This window comes from Cynocephalus volans, chromosome 3, assembly GCF_027409185.1.
Source record: "Cynocephalus volans isolate mCynVol1 chromosome 3, mCynVol1.pri, whole genome shotgun sequence".
Taxonomy (NCBI): domain Eukaryota; kingdom Metazoa; phylum Chordata; class Mammalia; order Dermoptera; family Cynocephalidae; genus Cynocephalus; species Cynocephalus volans.
Genome location: NC_084462.1, coordinates 24407716 through 24418562, shown reverse-complemented (window position 1 = coordinate 24418562; position 10847 = coordinate 24407716).

Here is a 10847-nt window from a genome sequence, read left to right as displayed (position 1 = left end):
AGCCACCTCCAAGCTATTAAGTTTAAATCATTCTAACATCTTCATTTTGTTTCCTTAGCCCCAGGAGAATTAGCTACTTTCTGTAGTTGCTACCTACATGACACCTTACTGTTCTTTTTTTTAAAAGATGACTGGTAAGGGGATATTAACCCTTGACTTGGTGTTGTCAGCACCACGCTCTCCCAAGTGAGCCACCAGCCGGCCCCCAACACCTTAGTGTTCTTTTTATTCTTTTTCAATTACTCACTAATAGCTCTTTATACCCAGTTAACAACTCTTTATATTTAATTCTTGCTATTAAAGTCTGGTGTGATTTCTGTCACCTTAGTAGACCGTGATTGATAAACTACTCTCTCTGCTTTCTGAGTTTTCCTTTTTGTAAATCGATCTTTCTTATCTTGCCTAATCGAATACTTTGTATAATATATTTTGGAAACATAATAGAAATAATGATTTCCTAAGTAAACTCTTGATTTCAAAGTTTTTCTTTTCCCCCAAACTCTCACTCACTTCCTAAAGTCATGACATATGGAAACCTTCTCTCACCCCCCATTTGAGCCTCTCTTCTCCTCTGTCAAAGTCAATTAAAATATAGAGTCAGATTTCCAAACAGGGTGCTTTGTTTAGGGATTATAAAATTGCAGTTTGGGGCATACACACAGACTGGGTTGTTATTCGATACTTCTGAAGAACAAAGAAAGGTTCAGAGTTTTATTAGAAAGAGAAATGTTATGAATTGTTTTGGAAGAAAGCTCACTGGCACTAGCTAAGTTTTGGGGAGTTGGCAAGCTCTATTTGGTTAGTGACAGTGGTGGGTAAAGCTAGTCTCAGAGTCACGGCAGTTTGTTTCAGCAGCTACTAGGAAAAGGGGTCTTAGGGTTACTGTGACGAGGTAGATTGATTTAGCTTATGCCATTTTTACTGTTTGAAAAGTGTTCTTGTTTGAAAGCCCCCCAACACCTGTTGTGAAAATGGAAGGTTAGAAATTGTCCTGTACTTAGAAAAATTTTAAGTTCTGCCTGCCTTTGCTGTTTCCAGCCTATGCTGTCCCTGACTGATAACACCAAGAGCTGTATCTGGATGTGTCTAGACAACCTAAGGAGGAAACCACACTGTGAAAGCTTTTGCTGTCCCTAAGTGATTAACTGGTTTCTTTCAGTTTCTGTTACCACTTGTGCTAGGCCTCCCCAAGCCCCCGCCTCATGCCAGGAGGGTATGTATGTATGTGTGTATGTGTGTAACTATATGATAACTGTAAGTATGTGACTATATGATTTTTTGCTGTGTGACTATGTTCCTTTAAAAGACCCCTTAAACTTATACTCAGGGCTACTTCCTTCCAAGACATTTTTTTAAAGGAACAGTCACCGGACAGCCAATAACCCCCGCCTTTTACATTCTCAATTGGGTGTCCTGGTTCCTTTTCCATGCAGCAGCCTCACAACACTACAGCAGGCTGTTTCAGCAGCTGGGCTTGCTGGAAAATTCGTGGAGCAGGTGCTATGTGCCCTGAGTGCTTTTTCCTCCAGCCTTTCAACTCTGATTTAGTTTGGGTATGACAAGAATGACTCAAGTTTTATAATGAACTTTCACACCTCTTAGTGCTGAATGCTACATAGAATACAATGTAAATTCAGACTTAGAAAAACAGCATTATGTCTGCTAGGCTCAGTGAGATGGAGAAAAGAGAGAGACCTGAGCCATGAGCCATTTCAGACAAAAAGGTTTATTCCACTAATGTAGAGGGGGGACTGAACCAGATCAGTTTCTCCAAACCTAGGAAAGCAGGAGGCTTATAAGAACATTAGGGAGGGTTCTGACAGAGTAGTGGGCAATTTTGAAATCAGTGGTATGCAAGGTGACACAGCCCTTGTGGTCTGATAACATCTGGTCGGTTAGGGTATAGTCTCTTTATCAGCCACTATCTCAGTACAAATTCTCCAGCCTGAAGCCTGCTAAATGAAGCCAACAAGATGAACATGATGATAAAAGTCATGGTTTTGTTTACCCTTTCCCAGGAGAGGGATCTCAGTTCCCTGAGCAGAGAAGGGAAAGGCAAGGTGGAGAAGGGGTTAAGTTGCTTAACCTGGCTATGCTGATGTAAAACTATCCATGAGGCCTAATACACGCTATGGTTCTGTAGCCCACCAGTGGTTTCCCTGCATTCTATGGTTCATAAACGGGGCCAGAGGGGAGAGGGAGATGGCATTGGGAGTTGGCAGTAAACCCAGATACTGTGGTTTCCAGTTCACTTTTGCCTCCACTGATCACTGGCTGATTGATGGCTGGCAATCATCTGGTGGTCTTCAACACAGTGCTGGCCAGGGAACCATTCACACTGATTATCACCCAAAGGCCAACTAGTAAGTTCAGGTCTATGTATGGCAGTGACTTTTCATCCACCAGCTGAACAAGCTTCTCTGAGAAGGCTTTGCTGTCATTCCTTTGGGGTCTGAGCTATGATGTCCACTTGACTCTGCCCTTTTATCATTCACCTAGGTAGATTGATTCTTCTTGGTCTCTGTAGCTGAATGTATCTACCTAGGTCTTTGCTATGGCTGTGTTAGGGAGCGTGAGGAAATTGATGCTAGTTTGCTCGGGCCCTGTGGCCTCACATCCTCCTCATATCCGGGTGAGTATGACTCAGCACATCCATTGTGAACAAGCTACATGAGACTAGTGTTAGTGCGCATGCGAAACCGTGTACCCCTTGGCTCGGTGTCACTGCTGTGTACTTTCAGTATAAAAGCAGCAGCTCTGAACCACTGGCCAGTGGAGCTCACAACCGGAATAAAGGATTTCTATCCTGTCATTGGCTGCCAGAATCTTTTTCCAGCTACCTGGCTCAGAACCTGCACAGGACGGGGTAGGGGGGTCTGTGACCCAGCCCACCTGGGAGAATATAGAACCTGTAACATAGTCCAGGAGTGAAAAGGATCAATTTAGAGGGAGGATGTCTGGAATTTCTAAGGGATGATGGTCAGGATTCCTGGGTCTTCCATTAGCCCCAAGAAATAAGTGCTGAGGGGGAAATGAGCTCCCTATTAAAGGGGGATGGAGAGGGAGAAAGTAGAGAGTGGGTGGCAGCTGTTTGATGAAGCCAGAGAGGAGATTGGTCTGTCTTCTCTCTGGCTCTGTCCCAAGTTAACCTTGTTTGCCTCAGGTTGATAAGATGTTGAGTAAACATGATGAAATAATGCTGAAGGCAGATGCCTGGTAGCATTTTACTAGTGAAATTGGAAGCTTTCGGATTTTAAGGAGGTCCGCCTAACATTATAGATACAGGAAAGTGGGGGTGGAATTTCTAGGTGCTTGACGGCAGTAAGAGAGACGAGTGCGTGGGTGGAATTAGGGGCTAAAGTCCACGTGTTTTAAGAAAAGAGATGAAATGGCAGTGTGGTAATAGAAGTTAGGGTAGTTAATGCCTCTTACACACTTTCCCCTGCACGAAATCCCGTCGTCATATGGATGGAAGCTGAAGTTCTGTCCAGGTGTCCTCTTGTTGCTGTGATTGATTTACATTTTTATGCGGTCTGATCATTTTAATTCTATTTGCATGTAATACACTTGCTCAATGCTCAGAACTGTAGGAGACAATAATATGAAAAACTCTCATGAAAATTAAAAGAAAAAGAAACACAAACATGCACAAAAGAAGAAAAACTGTCACGAGACTGATGACATCACTTATCTGCTGTACTGCCTCCTGGCCTGGGGCTCTTTGTTGCTCTGGGATAGAGAACACACAGAAATTAACACAGAAGGTGAAGAGGAGTCTCACTTTATCCTCAGGTTGATGGTCCCCCATTCTCACCAACAGCCAGATTGTCACTGCGCCAGGTGGCATTAGCTCTTATCCACTCCCAGGATTCTTGCTCGATGGTGGGAGGTCTGGTTCTAGTGCTCCAGGGCAGCTTTCTACTGGACACACCTGTCTCTTGCTCCAGACAAACTGAAAGAGCCCCCAGACTCATGTGCCCCAAGTATGTAGTCCTCTGGGCCCTCTCTCAGCTTTGGTCCTGGGTCACCAGGTCCTTCTTCAGCCTCTGACTCAACTTTCTGGTCTTTTCCTGCTTCAACATGTCACCAGCCTCCAAAGTGGTACCTAGGGCTATGGTTGTCTTTACCCCACTTAATTCTGCCCTTCCTTGAGCTCCAGACTCGAGAAACGTATACTTTTTAAATTCCACAATTTCAATAATTTCTTTAGGGTTGATATCTAAAAGCAGAATTGCTGGTTCAAAGGGTATATGTGTTTTAAATATTAATAGATGTGGCCAGATTGCCTTCCAAAAAAGCTGGAACACTTCAAAGTTTCATCAGAGAAATATGAGAGTATCCTTTCCTCCACAGTCCAGCCATAAACAAGGAGTGATAGCCTAGGAATGGAATTGTTCTGTCATAGGGTATCCGTGTGTGCCAGAAGATATCATCAGTTTCATAAGTGGTTTACCAATTTACACTCCCACAAACAGTGTATGATAGAGTTTCATATGTTCCACATCCTCACCAACACCTGGTACTGTCTGTCTGAAATTTTATCCATTATTCTGGTGATATATCATTGTAGTTTTAATTTGCTTTTCCCTAGTAACTAATGAGTTTGAGTATGTTTGAATATGTCTATATATGTTTATTGGATATATATTTTTTTATTTTTTATTTTTATTTATTTATTTATTTTTTAATTTTATTTTCTCGATATACATTGTGGCTGATTATTGCTCCCCATCACCAAAACCTCCCTCCCTTCTCCCTCCCCCCCTCCCCCCCAACAATGTCCTTTCTGTTTGCTTGTCGTATCAACTTCAAGTAATTGTGGTTGTTATATCTTCTCCCCCCCCCCCGGTTTTGTGTGTGTGTGTGTGTGAATTTATATATTAATTTTTAGCTCCCACCAATAAGTGAGAACATGTGGTATTTCTCTTTCTGTGCCTGACTTGTTTCACTTAATATAATTCTCTCGAGGTCCATCCATGTTGTTGCAAATGGCAGTATTTCATTCGTTTTTATGGCTGAGTAGTATTCCATTGTGTAGATGTACCACATTTTCCGTATCCACTCATCTGATGACGGACATTTGGGCTGGTTCCAACTCTTGGCTATTGTAAAGAGTGCTGCGATGAACATTGGGGAACAGGTATACCTTCGACTTGATGATTTCCATTCCTCTGGGTATAGTCCCAACAGTGGGATAGCTGGGTCGTATGGTAGATCTATCTGCAATTGTTTGAGGAACCTCCATACCATTTTCCATAGAGGCTGCACCATTTTGCAGTCCCACCAACAATGTATGAGAGTTCCTTTTTCTCCGCAACCTCACCAGCATTTATCGTTCAGAGTCTTTTGGATTTTAGCCATCCTAACTGGGGTTAGGTGGTATCTCAGTGTGGTTTTGATTTGCATTTCCCGGATGCTGAGTGATGTTGAGCATTTTTTTCATATGTCTGTTGGCCATTTGTATATCTTCCTTAGAGAAATGCCTGCTTAGCTCTTTTGCCCATTTTTTAATTGGGTTGCTTGTTTTCTTCTTGTAAAGTTGTTTAAGTTCCTTGTATATTCTGGATATTAATCCTTTGTCAGATGTATATTTTGCAAATATTTTCTCCCACTCTGTTGGTTGTCTTTTAACTCTGTTAATTGTTTCTTTTGCTGTGCAGAAGCTTTTTAGTTTCATATGATCCCATTTGTTTCTTTACCTTTGGTTGCCCATGCTTTTGGGGACGTGTTCATGAAGTCTGTGTCCAGTCCTATTTCCTGAAGTGTTTCTCCTATGTTTTCTTTAAGAAGTTTTATTGTTTCAGGGTGTATATTTAAATCCTTAATCCATTTTGAGTTGATTTTGGTATACAGTGAGAGGTACGGATCTAGTTTCATTCTCCTGCATATGGATATCCAGTTATCCCAGCACCATTTACTGAAGAGGCAGTCCCTTCCCCAGTGAATAGGCTTGGTGCCTTTGTCAAAGATCAGATGGCAGTAAGTGTGTGGGTTGATTTCTGGATTCTCTATTCTATTCCATTGGTCAGTGTGTCTGTTTTTATGCCAGTACCATACTGTTTTGGTTATTATAGCTTTGTAGTATAGCTTAAAGTCTGGTAGTGTTATGCCTCCAGCTTTATTTTTTTTGCTCAGCATTGCTTTGGCTATGCGTGGTCTTTTATTGTTCCATATAAATGACTGGATATTTTTTTCCATTTCTGAGAAAAATGTCTTTGGAATTTTGATGGGGATTGCATTGAATTTGTATATCACTTTGGGTAGTATGGACATTTTCACTATGTTGATTCTTCCAATCCAAGAGCATGGAATATCTTTTCATCTTCTTGTATCCTCTCTAATTTCTCTCAGCAGTGGTTTGTAGTTCATGTTATAGAGATTTTTCACCTCCTCGGTTAACTCAATTCCTAAGTATTTTATTTTTTTGGTGGCTATTGTAAATGGGCAGGCTTTCTTGATTTCTCTTTCTGCATGTTCACTATTGGAGAAAAGAAATGCTACTGATTTTTGTGTGTTGATTTTGTATCCTGCTACTGTGCTGAAATCATTTATCAATTCCAGCAGTTTTTTTGTAGAGGTTTTAGGCTGTTCAATATATAGGATCATGTCATCTGCAAACAGGGACAGTTTGACTTCATCTTTTCCAATCTGGATGCCATTTATTTCCTTCTCTTCTCTGATTGCTCTGGCTAGTACTTCCAACACTATGTTGAATAGGAGTGGTGAGAGTGGGCATCCTTGTCTAGTTCCTGTTCTAAAAGGAAAAGCTTTCAGCTTTTCCCCATTCAGGATGATATTGGCAGTGGGTTTGGCATATATGGCTTTAATTATGTTGAGATACTTTCCCTCTATACCTAACTTATAGAGGCTCTTTGTCAAGAATGAGTGCTGAACTTTATCAAATGCTTTTTCAGCATCTATAGATATGATCATATGGTCCTTGTGTTTGAGTTTATTAATATGGTGTATCACATTTATTGATTTGCATATGTTGAACCAACCTTGCATCCCTGGAATGAATCCCACTTGATCATGATGAATAATTTTTCGTATGTGTTGCTGTATTCTGTTTGCTAGTATTTTAGTGAGGATTTTTGCATCTATATTCATCAAGGATATCGGCCTGTAGTTTTCTTTTTTGGTTATATCTTTACCTGGTTTTGGTATCAGGATGATGTTTGCTTCATAGAATGAGTTTGGGAGATTTGCGTCCGTTTCAATCTTTTGGAATAGTTTGTAAAGAATTGGTGTCAATTCCTCTTTGAATGTTTGATAAAATTCTGCTGTGAATCCATCTGGTCCTGGGCTTTTCTTTGTTGGGAGCCTTCTGATAACAGCTTCAATCTCCTTTATTGTTATTGGTCTGTTCAAATTTTCTATGTCTTCATGGTTCAGTTTTGGGAGCTTATGTGTGTTCAGAAATTTATCCATTTCCTCCAGATTTTCAAATTTGTTGGAGTATAGTTGTTTATAGTAGTCTCGAATGATTCCTTGTATTTCAGATGAATCAGTGGTAATATTGCCTTTTTCATTTCTAATTTTTGTTATTTGAGTCTTCTCTCTTCTTTTTTTTGTTAGCCATGCTAATGGTTTGTCAATTTTATTTATCTTTTCAAAAAACCAACTTTTTGATTCGTTGATCTTTTGAATGGTTTTTTAGTTTTCAGTTTCATTTCGTTCTGCTCTGATCTTAATGATTTCTTTCCGTCTGCTAACTTTAGGTTTGGATTGTTCTTGTTTTTCTAGTTCTTTAAGGTGAAGTGTTAGGTTGTTCATTTGCCATCTTTCCATTCTTCTGAAGTGAGCGTTTAATGCAATAAATTTCCCCCTCAATACTGCTTTTGCAGTATCCCACAGGTTTTGGTATGATGTATCATTGTTTTCATTAGTTTCAATAAATTTTTTGATTTCCTGCTTGATTTCTTCTTGGACACATATGTCATTGAGTAGAATGCTGTTTAATTTCCATGTGTTTGTATAGTTTCCAGAGTTTCGTTTGTTATTAATTTCTAGTTTTAATCCATTGTGGTCTGAGAACATACATGGGATAATTCCAATTTTTTTGAATTTATTGAGACTTGATTTGTGACCTAATATGTGATCTATCCTGGAGAATGATCCATGTGCTGATGAGAAGAATGAATATTCTGAGGTTGTTGGGTGGAATGTTCTGTAGATATCTGCCAATTCCAATTGGTCTAGAGTCTTGTTTAGATCTTGTGTTTCTCTACTGATTCTTTGCCTAGATGATCTGTCTAATATTGACAGTGGGGTGTTCAGGTCCCCTGCTATTATGGTATTAGTGTCTATTTCCTTCTTTAGGTCTAATAGAGTTTGTTTTATAAATCTGGCTGCTCCAACATTGGGTGCGTACATATTTATGATTGTTATGTCTTCTTGATGGATCAGTCCTTTTATCATTAAGTAGTGTCCCTTATTGTCTCTTTTTATGGTTTTTAGTTTAAAGTCTATTTTGTCAGATATAAGAATAGCTACTCCAGCTCGTTTTTCTTTTTTGTTTGCATGGTAAATCTTTTTCCATCCTTTCACTCTTAGTCTGTGTGAATCTTTATGGGTGATGTGGGTCTCTTGTAGGCAGCATATAGTTGGGTCCTGCTTTTTGATCCAGTCAGCCAGTCTGTGTGTTTTGATTGGGGAATTTAAGCCTTTTACATTAAGAGTTGTTATTGAAAGGTGTTGATTTATTCCTAGCATTTTGTTGGTTGTTTGGTTGTCTTAGGTGTCTTTTGTTCCTTGCTTTCTGATTTACTGTTTGGTTTCTGTGTTTGTTGGTTCCTTAGGTTGTAGATAGCGTTTTTGTTTGCTTGTTTTCTCTTCATGAATGCCATTTTTATTATACTAGTGGGTATTGATTTTTCTTGGGTTTTTAGTGCAGTGGTAGTTATTTTTCAGGAACCACACCCAATACTCCCTTGAGTATTTCTTGTAAGGGTGGTCGTGTGGTGGTGAACTCCCGCAGTTTTTGTTTGTCTGAGAAATATACTATTTGCCCTTCATTTTCGAAGGATAGCCTTGCAGGGTAAAGTATTCTTGGCTGGCAATCTTTGTCTTTTAGTATTTTGAAAATGTCATCCCATTCCTTTCTAGCTTTTAGGGTTTGTGATGAAAAGTCTGATGTTAGCCTGATTGGGGCTCCCTTATAAGTGGTTTGACGCTTCTCTCTTGCAGCTTTTAAGATTCTCTCTTTGTCTCTGAGTTTTGCCAATTTGACTATGACATGTCTTGGAGAAGGCCTTTTTGGGTTTAATACGTTTGGAGATCGTTGAGCTTCCTGGATCTGAAGATCTGTGACTTTTCCTATACCTGGGAAGTTTTCTGCCACTATTTTGTTGAATATGTTTTCAATGGAATCTCCATTTTCCTCCCCTTCTGGAATACCCATGACTCGGATATTTGAGCGCTTAAGGTTGTCTGATATCTCTCTCAGATTTTCTTCAATGTCCTTGATTCTTTTTTCTTTCTTTTTGTCTGCTTGTGTTATTTCAAACAGCCCATCTTCAAGTTCAGAGGTTCTCTCTTCAACTTCGACAAGCCTGCTGGTTAAACTCTCCGTTGTGTTTTTTATTTCGCTGAATAACTTCTTCAGTTCAGCAAGTTCTGCTACATTTTTTTTCAGGACATTGATTGCTTTGTACATTTCTTCTTTCAGGTCCTGTATACTTTTCCTCATTTCATCATGATGTCTAGCTGTGTTTTCTTGTATCTCATTCAGTTTCCTTAGAATTATCACTTGGAATTCCTTGTCAGTCATTTCAAGGGCTTCTTGTTCTATAGGATCTAGACTTTGAGATTTATTAACTTTTGGTGGTGTACTTTCTTGATTTTTTGTATTTCTGCTATCTTTTTTTTGATGTTTATTCATTGTGGCAGGGGTTTTCACAGTCCACCGGTTTGAGACTAATGAATAACTAGGATGTTGCTGTGGTTGCCAATTTCATATGGCTACCTCCGTGGCTGCTCAGTTGGCCTCTAGTGCCTTGTGTGTGTGGTTGCCTCAGGTCTTGGGCTTCTCCGGGGAGCCACCTTTCTGGTCAGCTTGGACTCTGCTGGGCTGGTGGATCACGTACCACAGGGTGTGTGATCGCTGTTGAGCTTTCACTTCCTGTGCAGGACTTCTCCCTGTTCCATGTGCTCTGGCCCAGGCTGTTGGATCATGCAGTGGCGACCCAACCGGGTGTGTGGTTTCTCTCGAGTCTCCGCCTCCCTGGCCGCACGTCTGCCCACTCTGTGCGCAGTGTGCTGGGCTGGGGCGGGTCTTCTGCAACCCTCGTCTATCAGCTGGGCCTTCAAGACCCTGCTCGGCACTGCCTCAGCCAGGAAGTCTACCAGGTTTCTGCTAGGCACAGACGACCGGTTGCTCTCGGTGCCTTTGTAGCACTATGTAGATCTTTGTCAGGAATTGTTCACCTTTGTATCCCCCCGGTATAAACCGAGTCTAGCGCCCGCCTGTAGCCAGCTCTCCGGCAGGTTCAAGCGGACCTGGGAACTCTCCTACCACACTATTCCCAACCAGAAATTCGTTAGGCTTTTTTCCGAACTGGTGGCCGCAGAGATGGTAACTGCCTCCCAGGAACAGGAAGTTTACCAGGGGCCGGAGTCCAGGATGTGGTGGAGTGCCAGTCAGCCGGCCAGTACTTCCTTGACATCCCAACACTGGGCGGGAACACCCCACGCCACCAACCCGCCAGAGATCCATGGAGGGAGTGGGAGGGGAGGCCGGCCAGTAGGCTCTGGAAAGCCCCACGTGGGGCCAAGCAAGTGGGAGGGCTCAGTGATGGCCGAGCCTGGCGGAGCTACCCGTACCTGGGAAAATGGAGGGAGCCCCG